The sequence below is a fragment of the Schistocerca nitens genome, chromosome 10 (assembly GCF_023898315.1).
Source record: "Schistocerca nitens isolate TAMUIC-IGC-003100 chromosome 10, iqSchNite1.1, whole genome shotgun sequence".
Lineage (NCBI taxonomy): Eukaryota > Metazoa > Arthropoda > Insecta > Orthoptera > Acrididae > Schistocerca > Schistocerca nitens.
The window spans coordinates 213,606,013-213,623,652 of NC_064623.1; the positions used below are offsets into that span (position 1 = coordinate 213,606,013).

Genomic DNA, 17,640 nt, shown 5'->3' on the forward strand with positions numbered 1-17,640 from the left:
GTGCCTCAAGACATTTGGAAATATTAAAGACACAGAAGCTATGGATAGTCATGGAAATTTGTACAGACCTCAGAGGCAAACAGCACAAGATACGTGTGTGGTTATGTATTGAAGAAATTGCATACAATCCATGACTGTTAAAAATGTAGGACAGTACTTTTAGATGACAGCCAAGACTTAGATGTTAGACAAAGTTTGTCATTTTAGAAGCTATGAAGGCAACTTTGGATGCCTATTTGTACAGAAGATGTCAAAGAATTTTTAACTTTTTGTGAGACTAAGATGACTTCTACTTTTGATGAATATGCTCATCATAAGTAATTGTGGTGCTTTCTTTGTGAACATGATGGAAATCCCCAATTTTCCACCTGGGTGCAGTGCTGAAACCAAGCTGCTGTTAAGACTGTTTGTGAAGGTAATGCTCTTCTACTTAGTCTGTAGGAGCAAGAGATGAAATAAAGTGATGAAGTTCGCTCATTTTGGTTGGTAAAGTGTTAGGACTGACTCACTCACGTAATTTTCGTTAAATGTATCAATGGGATATAATAGAGTTTTAAAACAGTCATGCTTTTTATTGGGATAGCCTGACACCACAAAGAATAAGATGGAAATTGTACTTTTGGAAGCAGGCTTCCTGCAAAGCAGAACGTAATGAGAAGTGATGTGTCGCTTCATTTTTACACAAGGAAGAGCATCTATATACTTCATATGTGGGATATACAGTGTGTATTCTCTTACTTTCAGTGGAATAAGTGTGATTGTATGCTACTTCTTAATTATTTCTTCTAGAAAATGTTGCAGCTTATGTCACTTCATTCAATAGCTCGTGCTCTGTTTACTTATATTTCACGATCATTTACGACTCGCTGTTCTAACACCTGTGACGCAAAAATATACTAACTATTTTGTAAATAAAGTACAAAACGAATGAAAAAACAAACATTTTAATGTCGCATCTGCCGTCAGAGGAAGGCGAGCTTTCTGGTCGCTAGTGTCATTTGAACTGTCAAATGGTAACAACTTTCACAGCAGCGAGTGTCGCGACTGTATATATTAGACTGTGACAGAGGCATCTAGTAAATTTTAAGTATTTACACACAAAAACTTAATCCTTTTGTCAGAATACTACTCCATCCCAACTCACATTCTGAAAAAACTACAAACACCCAACTGATCATTAGTTCAAAATTTTACTCCAGTAAAATAGTGAGGTTCTGCTACAAATTTCTCATTTGTACACCCACCTATCAGTTCAATCTGAAGTAACAAGCCATTATTGTGTGTCCCTGACCAATGTGCAACAATTAAGCATTTGCTTTTTTTTACAATAGTTAAAATTTTCTATCTCTCAGAAGCCATCAGAGGCAAAACACTTACCTGCCAGACAGTGGAAATCTTACAAACCTAAGAAAGCATTCTTTTCTATCAGTGCCCTAAGTGTTCCAACTTTAGTACACCATACAGACTAAATGTGAGCTGAAGTCTATTCCAACACTAAGTGGAGTATGAAAGAAATTTGTCCTTATATAGAAATTTACTAGTATACTGTTAAGATGTCCCATTTACAGCATCACTGAAGGTTGAAAGTTTAGTATACTCCCGAGAACGAGTTTTCATTAAGCTGAATAGTCATTCATTGCAATGGTTCCTTGTAATCAAACTCTACAAAAAATAATCTGTCACCAACTCCCAGAATTGGTTAAGTTATCACACCAGAAGGCTATCAAGCATACCAGCAATACACAGTTTTAACAATTTGTCAATTTGTAGATTTAACTGCTAATTCACTCGGGATTTCTGAAATAACCATTACACAACTTATGCTAAAACAAATTTTATTACACAAAAAGTGGAATGAGCAAGTATCTTTCAACTGTAAAAAAATCTGAACATCAAATCACAACTTAAATGACATCACAAACAAATCAGAAAATGGCATTTTCCATCTGTCAAACTTAGTACTCTTCAGCTCCTTCACCTTCTCCTTCAATAGAATCCATACCAACTTCTTCGTAATCCTTTTCAAGGGCAGCCAGATCTTCACGGGCTTTTGAGAACTCTCCTTCCTCCATACCCTCACCGACATACCAATGGACAAACGCTCTCTTGGCATACATCAAATCAAACTTGTGGTCAGGCCCCTGCAATTGCAGTTGTATTTGACAGCATGCAAACAGCACGCTGAACCTTTGCAAGATCACCACCAGGTACCACAGTAGGAGGTTGGCAATTTAGTCCCACCTGTAACAAGTAACAGAAAGGTTTAGTAAATACACACAATATTTTCGTTCTGCCCCATAAAACGTCAATTAGCAGCTAAATCACAGATAGTAATATAACCACACATACCTTGAAGCCAGTTGGACACCAATCCACAAACTGGATGGTTCGCTTTGTCTTAATTGTTGCAATGGCAGCATTTACATCCTTCGGCACAACATCTCCTCTGTACAGCATACAACATGCCATGTACTTTCCGTGTCTTGGATCACATTTCACCATCTGGTTGGCAGGTTCAAAACAAGCATTGGTTATTTCTGCCACAGAAAGTTGCTCATGGTAAGCCTTTTCTGCAGAGATTACAGGAGCATAAGTAACAAGTGGGAAATGGATACGAGGGTAGGGAACCGAGTTGGTCTGGAATTCTGTGAAGTCCACATTAAGAGCTCCATCAAAGCGAAGAGATGCCGTGATTGAGGATACAATCTGGCCAATCAGCCTGTTCAGATTGGTGTAAGTCGGCCGTTCAATGTCCAAATTTAGGCGGCAAATGTCATAGATAGCTTCATTATCACACATGAAAGCACAGTCTGAATGTTCCAAAGTGGTGTGGGTGGTAAGGATGGAGTTGTATGGCTCCACAACTCCTGTTGAGACCTGAGAATTTAACACCATACTTTAGTTATAGAAAGCACACACAACTTCCAATATTTTAGGCAACATACAGGGTTTCACCTCAGGGAGTCACACCTAGTGATACGTGGCTGGCGACCACGGGGCCCCGAGCTGAGTCGTGGCATTGCTTCCACTTACTTATGCCAGGCTCCTCACTTTTATCTTTCCTATCTGGCCACCCTCGGCCAGCTCTTGTTCTTTTCCGACCCTGACGCTATTAGGTTTCGAGGGCTAGGGGTCTTTCATTTTCCAACCTATACTTCTCATGCAGCGTCTGACCCGGAGCGGGCGGCTGCAAAAGGCGTCTGTATCCCATGTTAGGGGCGGCCTCCAGAACTGCGGAAGGCAACGGAATACCACCGCAGATTATCTTCCCTGCATAATGCAGTCTCCATTTTATGCACAAAAAATGGCTTCCTCTCATGTTAAATCAGTGTCCGGAGGTAAAATAGTCCCCCATTCGGATCTCCGGGGGGGGGGGGGGACAACTTGAAAGGAGGCAAAAAATCAAAACGAGAATTGGTACCTGGAATGTCAGAACTCTGTTACAAGCAGGAAAACTAGAAAACCTTAAAAGAGAGATGGAAAAGAATCATATGGACCTCGTAGGAGTTGCTGAGGTAAGATGGAATGGACATGGAGAGTTGCAGTCAGATGAATATGTATTCTACTACTCAGGAGGGGAAGTAAAAGGAATTAATGGAGTAGGAATGATTATGACAAAGGAATTGGCTAAATGTGTGGAATATGTGGACTATTCAAATGACCGGGTTATTGGTGTAAGGCTGAAAGGAGCACAAAAAGATTTACTGATTGTCCAGGTGTATATGCCAACTTCAGAACATGATGACCAAATTGTAGAGGAAACGTACAGTGTAATAGAGAGAATAATGGACGAAAATAAAAAATGCTGCAAAATAGGAATGGGAGACTGGAACGCCATTGTGGGAGAAGGGAAAGAGGGAAACATAGTAGGCAGTCATGGTCTTGGAAAGAGAAATGACAGAGGTGAATGGTTAATTGACTTCTGCAGGGAAAGGCAGCTGATAGCGGCAAACACATGGTTCAAGAACCATAAGAGGAGGCTCTACACTTGGAAATCACCAGGGGATAAATACAGAAACCAAATCGATTTTATACTGGTAGAAGAAAGATACAGGAATGGAATCAAGAAGGTGCACACATTACCAGGTGCAGATATTAATAGTGACCACAACTTACTTATGGCAGAAATAGAAATAAGAATGAAAAAACTGAAAAAGGCGACAATGGTGAAGAAGTGGGATTTAGAGAAGATAAGGTCCAACAAAGAACAAATTACGGAAATGCTGTCTCGGGACTTTCTAAACACATTACGAGACAAAGAAACACCTGATAATGCCAACGAGTACTGGAACATGCTGAAAGAAGGAATCATTAAAGCAGGACAGCAAAATATAGGATATGTAAAAGGGAAAAGGTCAAAAAAACCATGGGTCACACAAGAAATGATTTCCAAGATGGAGGAGAGAAGAAAATTGAAAAACAAGAACACTGAAGATGCAAGAAAGATATACCGAAGGTTAAATAACGAACTGCGAAGAGAAACAGAGCAGGCTAGGAAAAAATGGCTAAAAGAGGAATGTGATGAAATTGAAGAACTGGACAGGAAGGGAAGATACGACTTACTATACAACAGAGTAAAGACTATGACATGGGAACAAAACAGAGCAGGAAGTGCTACTATGGAAATTTTGAGTAAAGACGAAGAGATAGTGTACAAAGATCGTGACGATGTCCTCCAGAGATGGGAAGAATATATAAAAGAGCTATATGACACAAATAGCAAACCAGAAACTCTGGAACTTGAATCACACAACAGTGTAAGTGATGAAGAGAAAGGACCGACCATCATAATGGAAGAAGTAAAGTCTGCCATTGCTGCAATGAAAAATGGCAAAGCAGTAGGTACAGATACAATACCAGGAGAAATACTAAAATGCTTGAACCACAATGGAATAAGAGAAATATTGAGGTTATGTAATAAAATATATGACAGTGGTGAATGGCCTGAGGACTTTTTGACAACAGTAATGATTCCATTACCGAAAAAACAAGGAACCAAGAAATGCAGCGAGCACAGGACAATCAGCCTCATTTCACATGCAGCCAAAGTGATGTTAAGAATAATTAATAAAAGACTTGAAAAAGTAATAGAAGAGAATCTCGGCGAGGAGCAGTTTGGCTTTAGACAGAATACGGGCACCAGAGATGCAATAGGGCTCCTACGAATCTTGGGAGAAAGGTTTATTGAAAAAGGAAGAGACCTATATATGTGCTTCATCGATTTAGAAAAGGCATTTGACAATGTGGTTTGGGACAAGCTGGCGACTATTATGAGGGAAAAGAGAGTGGACTGGAAAACCAGAAGACTTATAAACTCATTATACCTTAATCAAAAAGTTTCAGTTAAAGTGAAAGGAGAAAGTACAAACTGGATCAGACTAGGGAAAGGAGTAAGACAAGGATGCTGTTTATCACCTACTCTTTTCAACCTGTACTTGGAAAATATGATTGACCAATGCTCATTAGATGACAAAGGAGTAGAAATTGGAGGAAGAAGAGTAGGATGCTTGAGATTTGCTGATGACATGGTCCTTCTAGCCACAGGGGAAAAAGAATTACAGGATTTGGTGGACACCATTGCAACTAACGGAAAAAAATATGGAATGAAAATTAACACAAATAAAACAAAAGTATTGGCAATAGGAGGAAATAAGGAAATAAAAATTGTGCTGAATGGAGAAACACTAGAACAGGTGCAAAATTTTAAGTATCTTGGAAGCAGGATAGACACCGACTGGAAGTGCACCACAGAAATTAAAACAAGGATAGCAATGGCAAAAGAGGCGTTTTATAAGAAAAGGAGAATCTTCTGCAGCGGTCTGGACAGGGAACTCAGAAAGAGACTCATAAAATGTCTTGTATGGAGTATTCTTCTATATGGCGCTGAAACATGGACTATGAGGAAAAAAGACAGAGAAAGGCTGGAGGCTTTTGAGATCTGGACATGGCAGAAGATGGAAAGAATAAGTTGGATGGACAGAGTAAAAAATGAAGAGGTACTGAGAAGAGTGAGAGAGAAAAGACAGTTACTAGATGTAATAAAGAGAAGAAAAAGAAATTGGATTGGGCATATATTAAGAAAGAATGACGGACTGATAAAAACAGTTTTAGAAGGTTATGTAGCAGGGAAAAGGAAGCGAGGAAGGAAGAGATTGCAGATACTGGATGACATGATGGACGGTACAACATACAGCAGCCTTAAGAAGGAAGCAATGGATCGCAGAAAATGGAGAGGCAAATGACCTGCTAATATAGCAGATAACTGATGATGATGATGACAGGGTTTCACAAAACTAACGTACCTGAGGAGCTGGGTAAATAGCAAATTCCAGTTTGCTTTTTTTGCCATAATCCACAGACAGACGTTCCATCAAGAGTGAAGTAAAGCCTGAACCAGTACCACCCCCAAAGGAATGGAAGATCAGGAATCCCTGAAGCCCAGTACATTAGTCAGCAAGCTTGCGAATACGATCCAGCACAAGATCCACTATTTCCTTTCCAATTGTATAGTGATCACAGGCATAATTGTTTGCAGCATCTTCCTTGCCAGTAATCAGCTGCTCAGGGTGGAACAGTTGCCTGTAGGTACCAGTACGCACCTCATCTGCAATGGAAAAAATGAATTGCAGATGAGAAATTTGGAACACCACTGAAGCAATTTAAATGCATAAAACATAGATTAGAAACCATCGCACCATTTTTTACCAGCAGATACAACATACGCTGTCACCAACAACTAAATCTGCAAACCATTTCCAGTGACAACTGAAAGTGTACATTTTCATAATAGGCAACTACAAATACAAAAACGAATGAAGCGGCTGCTTAGTTTGCATGCCAGCCAAGCAGACTACAGGACAGGACACACATTAGGTTAATTCAGGAAAAACCATTAAGATCAATTCATTTACACTGTGCTGTAGAATACCAACTACCCCATGTCTTATGCTGTGACTGGGGGAACAGCTGCCACCTTGCTTATTTTTGTGGTTGCAGTGCTAACATGGCATTGCATGGAATTAAAGAGGGACCAATAGGGTGAAGTGGGGTAAGTGTAACCATGGGGTTAGTGTAACCACGGCTTATGGTGCCTTAAAGCTGTATTTTTACCTCTGACCTATCACACATGTTAATTTACTACTTTCTTTGTTATATTTAACCATAAGTTGTCAAATCTGACAAATTGGTAATTAATTTTTGGAGTTGAATTGACGTCTACATTTTCACTCTGCGAGAGAGTGACATGCTCAGAATTTGGTGGTCTGTCATTCTCGCAGTTTTAAAGATAACTGCACAATTTTTTGGTTACAAACTAACTTTTGCATGATAATTTCAAATATGAGATTCGTTTTACTCTACTGATAAAGCTCTTGATATGCCAGGCATGGTTACACTTACCCTAACTTTTTCCCATGCGGGGCAAGTGTAACCAATCGGCTGGGGCAAGTGTAACCGGGGGGGGGGAGGGGGGGGGGGAGGGGGGGTTACACTTACCCCAAACAAACTTACCGGAACATTTATTTAAGCCATAACCCTGTTTTTGCCATCACACTAGATCAACTAAACTGACCTTCCTGTGTGTGAAATCTACCTGGGACCATAAGTTAACTCATCACCAGAGACATCATCAAGGAGTAAAAATGAGCAAACGTGACTGTTCCAATCTCCTCAATGCTGTATGGAATGAAACACCATCTGAATTTGTGAAAAGTGGTTTTCAAAAAGCAGGAATATTCCCTTACAGTAGAGAAGTAATTGATAAAACTAAAGATGATCCCGAGGCATATAAAAGATATGTAGCTCATACCAAATCTTTGGCAGAAACAAATCCATTGCCAGCTCACGATAATGCAGCCATAGACTGTGTGGAAACTACGTCTCTAACAGAAAGTACTCAGATTTTTGGGAAGCTTCCAGCTGAACAACCTCCAGAATTTTATAGGCCTACATCTACTGAGCCCTGTAGTTCTCTCAGTATCAGAGTTCTTTCTCAATCATTCCCAAGCTAACCAATGTTTCATTATGTTCTGGAACTTATGATTTGTCATTTGAAAGGTTATTATTGGAAACAGTCCAACAGTGTAGTCCCACTGGTAAAACAAAGAAGAAAAGGATTGCACCAGGAGCTGAAGTTATCACTTTTCAAGATGCCATCTATAAAGAAAAAGTTTTTAAAGGAAACAAGAATAATAAGAAGAAAGCTAAAAAAAAAAAAAAAAGCATTATCGGCATACAAAAGGGGTTGGTAATGAAAAGTAAATCTTCCAAACAAAGTGCTGTTACTTTATCCAAAATGGCATCTCAGAATGTTGTGGAAAAAGAAATCCCCGACTGCGCACGTGGGTAACAAGAAAAAAGACTGGAAGTTTAATCAACAAGTGAAGAAAGTGAAACTGAAGGAGGCCTATCTTTAATAAGTAGTGATGAAGATAACACTGGATGATCTCAGGAAAGAAATGATAAGCTGTGAAGAAAAAGAGGCAAACTTTTTTGAAGCCAAAGATAAAATTACAGTTGGAAAAGTATGTTCTGGTAGCTTTTACAACAAAATGTAAGAAAGTTCATTTTATTGGCCAAGTTACCAAAATTATTGATTTAGGAGATCCAGAAGTGATTTTCCTCAGATCCAAAAATAAGAAAGCATGGCACCACATTCTATTGGCCTGATAGAAGAGATGAGACGCAAGTTTCCTCCTCTAATGTCATTTCAGTGCTGCCTTAGCCTACTTTTGGTCACAAGGGAGACCTGACATTTGGTGATACATTTGATTCATACAGCATTCAGTGACTAAATAACAGTTAGGGCCTAAGTGTGAATATAATAAGTTGAATTAGGGCAGTTTAGCATTAAACACAAATTGCCAACAACTTTACTTCAATTACCGTGAAAAATAATAGAAAGTGAACTTATAAAGTGATTTTTTTCTTTTCTCTTGAGACTAGATATTTTATTATTTTTGTCAAATTGCCTACTAAAGAAAAAAATATTACTTTTGTAGAATTTAAACTAATAAATACCTGGCCTAAAACAAAAATAAATCTATGATGCATTCAGTTTCAGTGTTTTATGGTTTAGGCTAACACTTATTTTTTTTTAGTTTACCTAACAGTTTCTGTCTATTTCATAATATACAAAGAGGCGAGTGCAAAAAAGTTCATATCTTGAGTAAAATTTAAGGTATTTTAATAATTTAAAAATCCTCAAATTCAGTAAAAATTGGGTAATCAGGTCACTTACCCAAAGTCTCTTTTTACAATGCTCTGTGTGGGTACAAGAATGCGGGGTTACACTTGCCCCGAACCTTGGGGCAAGTGTAACCTCACAACACAAAATATTGAAAACAATTATTTGACCGTATAATTTTTTCTTTCAGAAACAAAATGTATATTGTTTAAAAGTCAGTAAGTCAAACTTTAAGCATGAGAAATTTCAAAATCATATCTTCAATAAAAATTTGGCAATTTGGTGTCAAAGTTGAACTATGCCAAAACGTGGCTACACTTACCCCACTTCACCCTACTATAAAATCAGGCATGGGTCTAAATACATAAACTCTGCAAAAACAGATGTTAGGGCATCGTCCAAAAGTTTCACTTCAAATGGAAGTATTTTTTGAGGTCTTGCATACTTAGAATTGCCTATAGGCTTCAGTTAACTAGTGAAGCCTTGGAGAACTATCTGGTGGGCGTATGGGTTTGTTTAATAACCCTAGAAGAAAATTACAACATCCAAAAACTATAGCACAGGGAATCCATAATTCACCAAGGAGTAGGAGAAATTTTATTGAAATTTAAAACAATCCATAAACAAACGACACCATAATTCCCCATACCCAAGCCTCAAATTTTTACCACTGTCCACAGGTCATACTAAATGCACAAAAACAAATTTGGCAGAAAAAATAACACCAAAATACAGCAATAATAAATTATTAAAGGGGCATGCGCGACGTTCTTAACGGAACATACATAATAAAAGTATATACGCAACTTAAATGTGATCTAATTTATTTCAAACCTGAATAAAACGGAATTTGGGGTTTTCTGGTAAAATAAATGAAAAACCAGTGAATATGATTGGATAAGAAAACAATTTTGTACTTGCAAAGGGGGCAGGCTCCAATTCGTAATTAAATCTGCAAGCAGGGGGACAGTGCGTAGGATAGTAACACCCAGTATCCACCGGTTTCCGAACTCAGCAATACAAGAATATGCAGTTTCTTCTATTAAAACCAGTCTTTGACTGTTTGTTGTGCTAAACCAACGGAAAATGCTACGTCGGCGTATAATCTGTTTCTGTACTTACCAACAACAGTCGGTTCCAAGTCCACAAATACTGCGCGTGGCACATGCTTCCCAGCACCAGTTTCGCTAAAAAATGTATTGAAGCTGTCATCGCCCCCTCCAATAGTTTTGTCTGATGGCATCTGCCCATCGGGCTGAATGCCATGCTCCAAGCATTCACGCTGAAATACAGAAAACACTTATTAATGGCTTTACTTACAGTCTTCATTCACATTAAGTAACTTCCTTCTTACAACTAAATTTTCTCCCCAGACAGTTCTACATCAATATTCCTACAGAACAGGAACATCAGCTATTCATCCACGGCTCAATGAAAATCATTCGACAAGTAAAACAAAGAATAACGCTTATCTCTCTCGAAAATAGTGGAATTACACATGAAATAAGTTACAACGTAAAGTGCACACATTGGCTCCATCAATCTCAAATGAAAAAAAGAAAATTGAAAATTTAATTTCGCTCAAGATCATTTATCTTCGCCCTGTAATAGAAACTGAAATGGAAATACATTTCACTTCACTTCATGAACTGGAGCTGGAAATGTGTCAAACATGGCGGTCAGCCGGCAAAGTGCCCCACCCAAATCTGTAACCTCAAATTGAGAAACCATAATGAAACTTCCATGCCTTATTTTAACACGAATGCCATTCTTGAATGGCTCTGAGTACTATGGGACTCAACTGCTGAGGTCATTAGCCCCCTAGAACTTAGAACTAGTTAAAACTAACTAACCTAAGGACATCACAAACATCCATGCCCGAGGCAGGATTCGAACCTGCAACCGTAGCGGCGTACCGGTTCCAGACTGCAGCGCCTTCAACCGCACGGCCACTTCGGCCGGCGCCATTCTTGAACCTGGTTGTAATAAATGCATACAATCACCGGCGTTCTTACATACGAATAGTCTTAATTTCTAGTATATTTTACTACTGTGATTGAAATAACAATTTATGTGTTGCGTCAATTATGATAACATGTTAAATTAAATGTTAGCGTATTTTATATGTATGTTGTTGCAAGCGATGTGTCATTTAATTAAGACAATATATCAATTATGTATGAGACAATTTTTATTAATATTTTATTACCCCCCCCCCCCCCCCACACACACACACACTGGCTTATTGCACCATTCACAGCACGAAATTTTCGGTACACCCCTAGTAAAATCAGTTTTAGCGACTTTATAGCGACTTTTGATGTTGAATCTAGTGACTCGGGTTTTTTAGAGTTAGCAACACTGCGTGCAGTTCGACTAAACGTCAAGTTTTGTTTACAAACAATGTGCCAGATGTTGCTGGCGTTAAGAAATTTACGAATAGAATATTTAAAGAAGTATTCCTGATTTCAATTTCAAAACACGTCGCTGTGAATATGGTGAGTATATGATAACTGTTGACTGAGCTGTATGCAACCTTTATCGTTGGACGTGACATTTTTTAGCAAACTCAAAACAAATTTGTCTCTAAAGTTAAGTTAGTAGGATAATCAATGCGTAACGTGTCACATGAAATTAAATCATAATGAGAGTTAGTTCGCACGAGAACAGCATATTAAATATGTGGTGTTTTCATATGAATTCGATTTAACATTAGTAGTCTTTTAAGGATTGTTATATTATTCCGTGCATTCGGAATTATTTATTAATTAGCTGATTACCCGGTTGCGTATTTGTCATATGTCATATAAGATCTGAAATGAAATGACATCTGCATTCGTGCAAAAATAAACTTAGAATATTGGATTTAGAGAAATGTTCGATACGAGTTCTAAAGCGGGCTACAGATCATACTTTTTTTTGACCTTTCTGCTTTCTCGTCCTTCTTCTTCTTCTTCCTTTTTTCCACATTAGGTGGCGTCACCAACAAAAAACAAAACTGGACATGTGCACCGAAAGGTAGCGTGACAGCCGTTTACATTACCTCACCAGCCAAAGTCAACGACGCTTATTGAACATGCCAGTTGACACGGAATGTGGGACATCCATAGGAAGCGTGTCAGTGGCTCCTACATACCCATATCCACCGTGAATGGAATTTTACTTAGTTATTCCTTGTAGAATAGAAACAAATATGCGCAAAATTTGAGCTAGTAAATAAATCCTGGTTTTATGAGGCTTTCAGTGGAGAGCTACAAGATTTATGGGATTTACAAAAGTTTTGGAAAACAAGTAGGCTGTTTAAAGTGGAATCTGGTGCTGAATGTATATAAATATACGTATGAGATACATACACACCTTTTTTGCTCAACACAGTTTTAACAGTTCAGTTTTATTAAGTTTCTACATATTTTGATTCAAAATTGGTAAATATTAACACCACCTATTTTTTTATTTCTACTTATTAAGAGAGAGCAGGTGTTTTTCTACTGAAAATGTGTTTTTTTTGGAGGTGCTACAGATAAGGTTCAAATTATGAGCCTGAAAATACTTCTGTCAAGCATTCCCAAAGTATTCATTAATCTTATGATTTACAGCTCTTACAAAAATTTTATTGTTGTTACACTTAACAGCCCATGTAAGACACTTCTAATCTAACTCATCTTACTCAAAGAAAGCTAAAAACCATAGTTTTTATGTTATCAGAAAAGACTTGTGAAGCCACAGCATGGTACTGACCAACATTTTGTAGCAGCTGGCAACATTTACTAATCTCAGTATGAAGAAACACATTTTTTTTATTTCAGCTCACTTTAGGTCATCATAACAAAAAAGAATATCATTACTGATTATTATAATTTTGCTGAAAAATGTATGTGGCTTAAAGCCATCAGATCCTGCAATCCGACCACAAATTTCACTTTATACCTGATTAATCTTGCTCTTTATGTAGGCTTTTGAATCTTGTTTTGAGACTTTCTGACAATTTTAGAGGAGAATGGCAAAGATTTGGGAAAGTACAGTTGATTCTTTCTGCTGTTTCCATTTCTTTATCACCATGTTAAAACCTTTCAGGAGGATAACAGAGCAACAGGTTTATTGTGACTTCATCCTGACATATTGAACATAATTTTTGTTTTATTTATTAGTGCAGCTGCTCTTGTTTTATCAAAAGCAAATAAACCAATTTGATGCCCCCCCCCCTTTTTTTTCTCTTCTTCATTTTTCGTAAGGGCTCAAACTGAGCAAGAAATAAGGCTTAATATTAGAAACAGATCATTGAATCTGTTTCATTGTCATAACCAGGATCTGATGTGGTATCAACAATCTTTGTTGATCAGGTTGGAATCTAGTTAGTGATACACCAGTTTCTTAAGCGATAAGAAAGGCCTGATGGTACTCTGAATTTTCCAAACAACCAGTTGTGTGAGATGATTATGTCAGTGCCCACATCTTGATTCATTTGTGTACACACCATAATTTTAAACACCCTTTGATACAACACCTTATGTTTACCTTCTAAACAAGAAAGTTGTACTTGTATTGTAGGCTCAACAACTAAACTGGCAAGGAAGAACTCAAAAGTTAATAATTTACGATTATAATTAGAAAAAAACCTATTTGTACAAATGTACTTTTTCACGTGCTAGCCATATCCACCCTTAGCAGTTTCCAGACACATCTGGTGGCAGCATCAATAATTATCACCCTAACCATTAGACTGCCACTAAAAATTATAACACAGCATACGTCAGCCAGTGTGCATCTGGAATCAACAGTGCGTGAATGTGTTTCATTTTATACAAGTCATTTATTGTTGAATTGTAGTCTGTTCTCCTTTTTGGACATTTCCCATGTGTCATAATTTCATGAATATGATTAGATATCATAAATATTAAAAAAGCAGCAAAACCACAACATTACAGGACCTGAAAATTACAAATAGGTATAGAAACTTACATATGACAGTTTACAAATACACTGGTGTCCGAAATTAAAGCAACAAACCACTATTTCTCAATCTTGTGTCTAATTCATGTGATAAACATACAGATTGTCAACCTGCAGCTGTCACGAGGTGCTGTAGGCCCATACTTCTTATTGATGGATAATAATGCTCGACCTTATGGAGCACGGGTTGTTGATGTTTTCTTGGAAATGGAAAATATTGTATGCATGGTGTGGCCTGTTCACGCTTCGGTTTGAATCCTATAGAGCATGTCTGGGAAGCACTAGGGAGATGATTTGCGTCACATCAGAATTCACCAACCACTCTTCAAGAGAGAATGTGCATTATAGAGAATGTGCATTATTGCCTCAACGTGAGGCAGCATGCCCCCCATCATTGTCAGGCCTGTATTGGTGCCAGATGTGGTCACACCCCATACCGAGCACATTAACCAGTTTTGGGGATGTGTGTGCAAATCCGTTTAGCTGGAAAAAACAAAAAAAATATTTGTCTACCATTATGCATGTTGCAGTTGTTTACATTCTGCATCCTTTACATTGTTTCTACTCTACTGTCACTTGTTTATACTGTTTTGTGGCAAAATGAATGCAGCTGTGGAAGAATTTCTGTCTGCTGCTCTAATTTTTGACACCAGTGTATTTGACTCTATAACTTTGAAGATCATTTTATAAATTTTATCCACAGAGTCTTCAAAGCAAACAAAACTTTTTTTAGTAAAGAAACACTCTTTCTAATCAACAAAAAAGTAAGAAAACAAGTGGTAATATTTAGTAGCATAGCACGAAAGTGCAAAGAAATTTGATAAATTAATTGCATGTTTACACTTTAACAACCTCTATAATACTCACAATAACTGCTGCAGTTTGGTAAAATTGATAACAACTAACTTATCTGCAAACATGCTAAATGGCTCTCAACGTGCTTTGCACAAAGAGTACTGAAGCCCCAAAATGGTTGAAAAATTGTCATGTTCAACTGTTCCTCAAATCTGACCTCACGTAGCATGAAAAAGCTGAATGTTATAGCCCTGAAATTAAAAAAAAAATGGTTGTGTAAAGAAATAAATTCATCTGACCCAAATATACAGGGTGTACATAAAGTCTGGGAACACTTTGAATTATTTATTGCACAAGAACCAAAAATTGTACAGGTATCAGACATATGTCATTTTGAAGAGAAACCCTGAACGTTTTTTTCATGTATACCGCCACAGCATAGTTTAGTAAATCGCCGATAGTCAGCGCTAGTCACCAACATGGCGAGTTTAGGTGTGGAGCGAACTTTCTGTGTGTTGAGTTCGACAAAAACAGTATGGTTCAGCTGTTCAATGGATGTTTAGAACCAAATGTGGTAAGAAGCCACCAACAAGGAAGGCCATTCACCATTGGCACAACAAATTCATTAAGACGGGTTGCTTGTGCCCGGAAAAGAGAAGTGCACGTCCCAGTGTGAGTGAAGAGAATGTGGAGCGCACATGGGAGACATGCTTGAACGGGTATGGTAAGAATTCAATTACCATATTGACGTCTGCCAGTCACTCATGGTTTGCATATCGAATGTTAAAAAAAACAAACAACTTTCAGAGTTTCTTCTCAAAATGCAATATGTTCACATCCGTTCAGTGTTTGGTTCTTGTGTAATCAATAATTGAAAGTGTTCCCAGACTTTATGTACCCCTTTATATTTTCAATTACTACTAGTTTCAATTTTAAGCCATCTTAAATTTGGCCAAAACCACTATAGAGCTGTCATTTTTCTTAGCCTACCACTGAAACCATCCTAAAACATTTAATTTTTGCATCTGAGCTCAAATTGTGCCTAGTTTAGTTTTTCTCTACAGGGAACATCAACATGAAATTTGATTGAAACTGGAGATGGTCAGTCGAAGACTACTTGATGTGGTATTATCCTGTTATTAAAAGTGTAAATTTATTATTAACCCCTCTGTAGACAATAAACACCCCCCCCCCTTCCCTATGAACCATGGACCTTGCTTGTGTATCTCAGCGATACGGATAGCTGTACTGTAGGTACAACCACAACAGAGGGGTATTTATTGAGAGGCCAGACAAACATGTGGTTCCTGAAGAGGGGCAGCAGCCTGTTCAGTGCTTGCACGGGCAACAGTCTGGATGATTGACTGCTCTGGCCTTGCGACATCAACCAAAACAGCCTCACTGTGCTGATACTGCAAATGGCTGAAAGCAAGGTCAAACTGCAGCTGTAATTTTTCCTGAGGACTTGCAGCTCTACCGCATGGTTAAATGATGATAGCATCCTCTTGGGTAAAATATTCCAGAGGGGGCTACTCAGGAGGATGTTGTCATTAGTAGAAACAAAACTGGCATTCTACAGATTGGAGTATGGAATTTAGGTTCCTTAATCAGTCAGGTAGGTTAGAAACTTAAAGGGGAGTGGATAGGTTGAAGTCAGATATAATGGGAATTAGTGAAGTTTGGCAGCAGGAGGAACAAGGCATCTGCTCAGATGAGTACAAGGTGATAAGTACAAAGTCAAATAGGCATAATGAAGGAGTGAGTGTAATAATAAATAAGTAAACAGGAATGTGGGTAAGCTAGTATGAAGAACATAGTGAACGCATTATCATAGCCAAGATAGAGGCGAAGCCCACACCTGCCACAGTAGTACAAGTTTATATGCAAACTAGCTCTGCAGATGATGAAAAAATTGAAGAAATGTATTATGACATTAAAGGAATTATTCAGATAGTTAAAGGAGATGAAAATTTAACTGGGATGAGGGACTGAAATTCCATAACAGAAAAATAGTAGATGAATATGGGGTGGGGGAAAGGAATGAAAGAGGAACCAGCCTGGTTGCACATAACATAATGTAATCATTGCTAACACTTGGTTTAAGAATAATGGAAGAAGCCTGCATATGTGGTTGAAACCTAGAGACACCAGCAGGTTTCTGATTGAATATATAATGGTTAGACAGAGATCTAGGAACCAGAATTTAAACTGTAAGACATGTCCAAGGGGGAAGTGTGGACTTGGACCACAATTTATTGGTAATGAACTGAAGAAATTGCAAAACAGTTGGAAATTCAGGAGATGGAACTTTAATAAGTTGAGAGAACCAGAGGTTGTTGAGAGTTTCAGAGGGAGCGTTAGGCAACATTTGAGAATAGGGGAAAGGAATACAGTTGTAAACAAATGGGTAGCTTTAAGAGAAGAAATAGCGAAGGCAGCAGAGAATTAAATGGTAAAAAGATGAGGCCAACTAGAAATTAAATTTAATTGATGAAAGGAGAAAATTTAAAAATGCAGCAAATGAAGCTGGAGAAAGGGAATACAGATGTTTAAAAACTGAGAGTTACAGGAAGCGCAGAATGGCTAGAGGACAAGTGTAAGGATTTAGAAACATATTACAATAGGGGAAAAATAGATACCACCTACAGGAAAATTAAAGAGGGATTTGGGGTAAAGAGAGGCAGCTGTATGATTATGAAGAACTCAAATGG

At 38.0% G+C, this 17,640-nt stretch overlaps 2 protein-coding genes and 1 pseudogene across 4 annotated transcripts in view; 1 reads left to right on the top strand and 2 right to left on the bottom strand.

Annotated features, from left to right (window-relative positions):
• Positions 1 to 17,640, top strand: part of LOC126210406 (speckle-type POZ protein-like) — a 517,155-nt gene that overhangs the window by 172,541 nt on the left and 326,974 nt on the right. The gene's annotated exons all lie outside the window — the stretch shown is intronic.
• LOC126210403 (protein abnormal spindle-like) overlaps positions 1 to 17,640 on the bottom strand; it is a 232,247-nt gene that overhangs the window by 106,759 nt on the left and 107,848 nt on the right. The gene's annotated exons all lie outside the window — the stretch shown is intronic.
• Positions 1,825 to 10,474, bottom strand: LOC126210407 (tubulin alpha-1 chain-like; annotated as a pseudogene).